This window comes from Nerophis ophidion, linkage group LG06 (assembly GCF_033978795.1).
Source record: "Nerophis ophidion isolate RoL-2023_Sa linkage group LG06, RoL_Noph_v1.0, whole genome shotgun sequence".
Classification (NCBI taxonomy): Eukaryota; Metazoa; Chordata; class Actinopteri; order Syngnathiformes; family Syngnathidae; genus Nerophis; species Nerophis ophidion.
Window position 1 is genome coordinate 31,374,164 of NC_084616.1, and position 6,000 is coordinate 31,380,163.

The following is a 6,000-nucleotide window of genomic DNA, read 5'->3' on the forward strand; positions in this document are numbered from 1 at the left end:
GTACAGATCTTACCAGATGTCTATACGACTGTGTCATCCGCATACATCTGTAAATCTATATCTGTGCATACATCTGGTAGGTCATTGATGTATGGACTGAATTGTATCGGTCCCAAGACACTACTCTGAGGTATCCCTGTTTCAGTTTTGCGTAAGGAAGATCCCACATTAATAATGATGACACATTGTTCACGGCCCTTTAGATATGACTCAAACCAGGACAATAACTGTTTGGATGAGTAGAATTTAGTTAGTTTTGAAATTAAAATGTCAGTATGACATTTTATGACTGTATCAAATGCTTTTTTTAAGTCTAAAAATACTGCGCCGACTACTTGTCCTTTGTCAAGGGAAATGTTTGATATTTTCAGTTAAAAACAAGTGGCAGATTCTGTAGAATGGTTACGTCTGAATCCGAATTGCAAGGGATTTAAATAGTGATTTGCCTCAATGTTTTGGATTAGTTGTTCCGAAACAATCTTCTCCAGGACTTTAGATAAAACTGGAAGAAGGCTGATAGGTCTATAGTTAGATGTCAATCCAGCATCACTAGATTTTAAAAGTGGTATTACCTGTGCAGTTTTCCATCCATCTGGGAATTGCCCAGTTTTAATGGAAATACTAATAAGACGGGTAAGAGGCTGTATAAGCATGCTGCAATATTTTTTAAGAAAAGCTGTGTCTAGGTTATAAATATCCTTTGAGTATGTGGTGTTTAGGTCATGTATGGCATTTAAGACAGTTGTCAGACTAACCTCCATGAGCTGAAATGAGCTGTCTTGTTTATCAGGTATGTCTGTTGTTTGGTCATCATTAGTCATACAAGAGAAACCCGAGGAAAGGTTTTTGACAGATTCTATAAAGAATTCATTGAACTCATTTGAGACTTGTGTACAATCAGTAATGATTTTGCCTCCTACTTTAAGTTTATATTGGGTTTTGGTGGTGTTACTCTCTGGGTTTAATAGGTTATGTAGTAATTTTCAAATCATTTTGCCATTTCCTTTGGCCTCTAAAAGCATGTGGATGGAATAGTTTGATTGGGACATTCTGAGCTGTTTAACTACTTGATTACGTAAGCCTTCAAATATTTTCGAATCTACAAATTTTGATAAAAGTTTTTAGGACATAATCTCTTTTTTTCATTAATTTTCGGATATCATCATTAATCCATGACGACTGAAATTTTCTGTGGGATTTTTTTTCGCTTTTTTCACTAGTTTGAATATTCCCTCACCCAAAAAACGTTGTAGCACAAGAGCACTTTAACAATACATAAACAAAAATACAAACGATAAGTAAGAATAAGATGCATTAATGCAGTGATTCTCAAACTGTGGTACACGTTTCACTAGTGGTATGCGGGCTTCATCTAGTGGTACAATAAATAATCACTCGGTTAAGGTACAATGTTTTATTTTATTTTCTCAAACACAGTCTATCCATCCATCCATCAATTTTCTACCGCCTATCCCTTTCGAGGTCGCGAAGGGTGCTGGAGCCTATCTCAGCTGCATTGAAGCAGAAGGCGGGGTACACCCTGGACAAGTCGCCAACTCATCAAATCTAAAATATAAATATAACAAAAGTATATCGCCCATTGTGTATTTTACATAAAATAATGACATCCATCCACCGATTTTCTACCGCTTATTCCCTTTGGGGTCGCGGGGTGCGCTGGTGCCTATCTCAGCTACAATCGGGCGGAAGGCGGGGTACACCCTGGACAAGTCGCCACCTCATCAAATATAAAATATAAATATAATAAAAGTGTAACGTCCATTGTGTATTTTACATAAAATAATGTACATTGTGTATTTTACATATATAAAATAGAATATTTAATATTTTTTATATATGTATACATATATATATATATATATATATATATACTTATATATACATATATATATATATATGTATATATATATTTATATATATACATGTATATATAGTCTCTCTCTCGTTCTATATATATATATATATATATATATATATATATATATATATATATATATATATATATATATATATTTATATATATACATGTATATATAGTCTCTCTCTCGTTCTATATATATATATATATATATATATATATATATATATATATATATATATATATATAGAACGAGAGAGAGACTATATATACATGTATATATAGTCATTTAGATATAGCCATTTAGATAGATAGATAAATAGATAGAGAGAGCACATTTTAGGGGCGGCATGGCGTAGTGGGTAGAGCGGCCGTGCCAGAAACATGAGGGTTGCAGGCTCGCTTCCCACCTATTGACATCCCAAAAAATCGCTGCCGTTGTGTCCTTGGGCAGGACACTTTACCCTTTACCCCCGGTGCCTCTCACACTGGTGAATGAATGATGAATGAATGATTGGTGGTGGTCGGAGGGGCCGTAGGCGCAAACTGGCAGCCACGCTTCTGTCAGTCTACCCCAGGGCAGCTGTGGCTACAGATGTAGCTTACCACCACCAGGTGTGAATGAATGATGGGTTCCCACTTTTCTGTGAGCGCTTTGAGTATCTAACAATAGAAAAGCGTGATATAAATCTATCCATCCATCCATCCGTTTTCTACCGCTTATTCCCTTTTGGGGTCGCGGAGGGCGCTGGCGCCTATCTCAGCTACAATCGGGCGGAAGGCGGGGTACACCCTGGACAAGTCGCCACCTCATCGCAGGGCCGATATAAATCTAATCCATCATTATTATTATTAATTTATATATATATAAAACATAATTTATATATATGTATATATATAGTCTCTCTCGTTCTCTCTCTCTCTATATATGTATATATATATATATATATGTATATATATATATATATATATATAGAGAGAGAGAGAGAGAGAGAGAGAGAGAGAGAGAGAGAGAGAGAGAGAGAGAGAGAGAATATATATATATATATATATAAATATATATATATATTTAAATATATATATATATATACATATAAGGGGTGGGCAAATTAATGCGTTAATTACGAGTTAACTCATCAATCTATTAACGCCGACAATTATTTTATCGCACATTTGCGTATGTTGTTTAAATGCTTTTATTTAGTTAACGCCTTTTCTTAACAAGATGGCGTCGCCCGGATGGGCTTCGGTGTCGCGGGGCTCTTGGTAAAGATGTAACATTTGGCAAAAATACCGGACAATTCTGCAAATTTCATGGCTGGCTTACAGCGTGGTCACTCCGGGATCACTTACGACCGCCAGACAATTCTGGATGTGGACAGATCGGGCCGTTTTGGACTGAATGACGCGTGCTATCTAGACCGGCTAGCTAGCATGGGAATACTTTGCCGGCTACATCCAGCGGCCTGTGAAGCAGCGGAGTATATGTGTTGTCTATTTATGAATAATGCAGACAAGGAGTGTTGGCTGAGTTCTTAACGTTTGCTTTCAGAGCGTGCGTATCACAACATACAAGATGCCGTCATGGCGACACAACCTATACCGGGCTACCGCGTATGCTCGTCACTCCTGTTGCATGCTGGGTAGGGTAGTTTTTTTTTTCCTGGCTCATAACATCACAATATAGTACCATGTATATGCGTTCAGTTTATCAAAGCACCAAGTAAACAATTGGAAAATTCCCATCATATCAATTCCTAGATATGGTCATAATTATTTTAGGTGCACTACACAGAATAAACACAACATTATTAATATTGCTATTACGGATAATTTGATCAAAAATTCCCTAAAACAGCCCACTACCTATAATATAGGTTTTTTAAACATAAGATCCCTGATAGAAAAAAATGTTTCTGCTGTTACCTCAGAAATTGCCTGTTCAGATGTTATGATTGTGGCTCAGAGATTTGTATGTAGATTATATCTATTTTCCAGAACAAACAGGATAATTTAAATACCCTGGCAGTGGCAATAAGCTTAAATGTTTGTATTTACTTTTTTGAGTTGATTTTTATAAAATATGCTATTTAACTGCTACTGTTTAACAAGGACTGATTTAAATTGTGTTTGCACAACAAATGTTTTGGCGCTTTTGTTCATGTGGGAGAATATTCCAATAAAGGTGCACTACACACTACTTTTGAATTCATTATTGGGCTTTGCGTATACAATGCAGTTAATCGCGATTAATCGGAGAAATAGTGCGATTAACGTTGATTAAAATGTTTAATCGTTGCCCAGCCCTAATATATATATATATATATATATATATATATATAATATTAAATCTTCAATTTTATTTATGTTAAATACACAATGGATGTTATACTTTTGTTATGTTAATATTTTCAGTCTTACAAAACTAAATGAAGGAAGAACTGTAAAGAAATAAAAGGAAAGATAATTATATTAAAAAAAAAGGAAAATCAATCTTTATTAAAAACTGGAGATTCTTATTCTTCGTACTGTTAACACGCCGCAAACGCTTGAAACGAGTAGCGAGAGCAGAATAATTCATTTATTGAGAGTGCAGGGTGTTTATATTGCAATTAAGTAAACACAGTCTCGAAAAAGTACAGCCTGTAGAGGCCCTTTCTGGTGAAACCTACACATTTCTGTGTCTGGCCCCTGAGCCCTTGGTCACTATATCACTATATCGTTGAAAAGCCCTGGTCCAAATTGTTATGTTCAGACATTTCAATTCTTACATCACTAAATAAAGTTTGTTGTGAATGATTTGAATGAATTAGATCAATGCTGTCTTGAAGTCATGTGATCTATCGCTGTTTATTGTTGATGTGTTCTGACTGACAAATGTAAACGTTTAATTTCTAGTTAGTATTAATTCCATTGCGGATATAAAACATGTAAGTGTCAAAACAAGGTTATTTAGAGGTCGTGCTGGCGTCACGCCACGTTTAAAGTGTCTTTTCCTGACACTTATTAAACGGGTAGGTTTTTATTTTATCATAAACTTTAAAAATAAAAACTTGTTTTAGCTTCTATAGCTTTACTTTTTATGCTTATTGGTGTAAACAGTTTGTTCTTTTTCCTTTGGGAATAATGTAGTACCAAACAGCCGTGTTGGCCTCCCACAGAGAGAACCGCCAGAAAGAAATTGTTTCCAATTGCACAATCTAGGTGTGTACATCTCATTTAAAGGTAAACTTGATCACAATAAGGTGTCTCCATGTGGTGGAAATCTTACTTTGAGCCAAATTATTTGGGCAACTAGTGCTTGTAAACGTAGTGAGTATTTCAACCAAAAGTATGAAATCCATTTTATAATGTTTATGTTCTGAGACAAGCAATATTTCAAGCAAGTGTTCAGGTGTAATTGAGAACATCTAAATTTGCTCTGCTATCGGGCCTCTTGATAAGAATACATCCAAGGGTCTGTGGTGCCCCTTGAAGAGGCTTCAAACAGCCTAAAAACAAAGAGAAGGAACCCCTGGATGAGCAGACATCTGCTTGAATAAAGCCTAATTCTGGGCCGTAAAGCAGAGCCTATCGTAACACGGCTGTGATATACGGCGGCAGGGTGCTGGGTGGGAGGTGCGGGGGGTATTAACTTTCACAAGGGTGCAAAATCAAAGGGAATTTCTGTCACCGCTGCGGGGGTCTCAGCAACAGGGGTCCCATTCACGGGGGAATCCCTGGCCAGTGCCCTGCCGTGGCATCTGTTGACTCAATCTTCTCCATGGAGAGAAAGAAAACAGCCATTAAAAGACCACACGACTGTGAACTTGATTGCAGAAGAAGCAACAAACAACTCCATCAATGGGTCGAGTGTTTACTCCGAGGTGAGAAGGTCTTTGAACAGCCCACCATGTTGGGCTTCCTTCACACAATGGGCCAGCATTTGTATTCTGCAGAGGATCAAATTATCATTTAAATACAATGTTAGGGGTTTTTGTGAGCTCGGGGGGCTTTTTGGGGGGTTAGCCACACTTTTTAGTGAATGAGCTGATTAAAAAAAAAAAAGAGTTAAAAGCTTTGTGATCACTGAAATTAACAATCGGGACGTAAGAAAGTAACATTCAGTTGTTTCAACCACG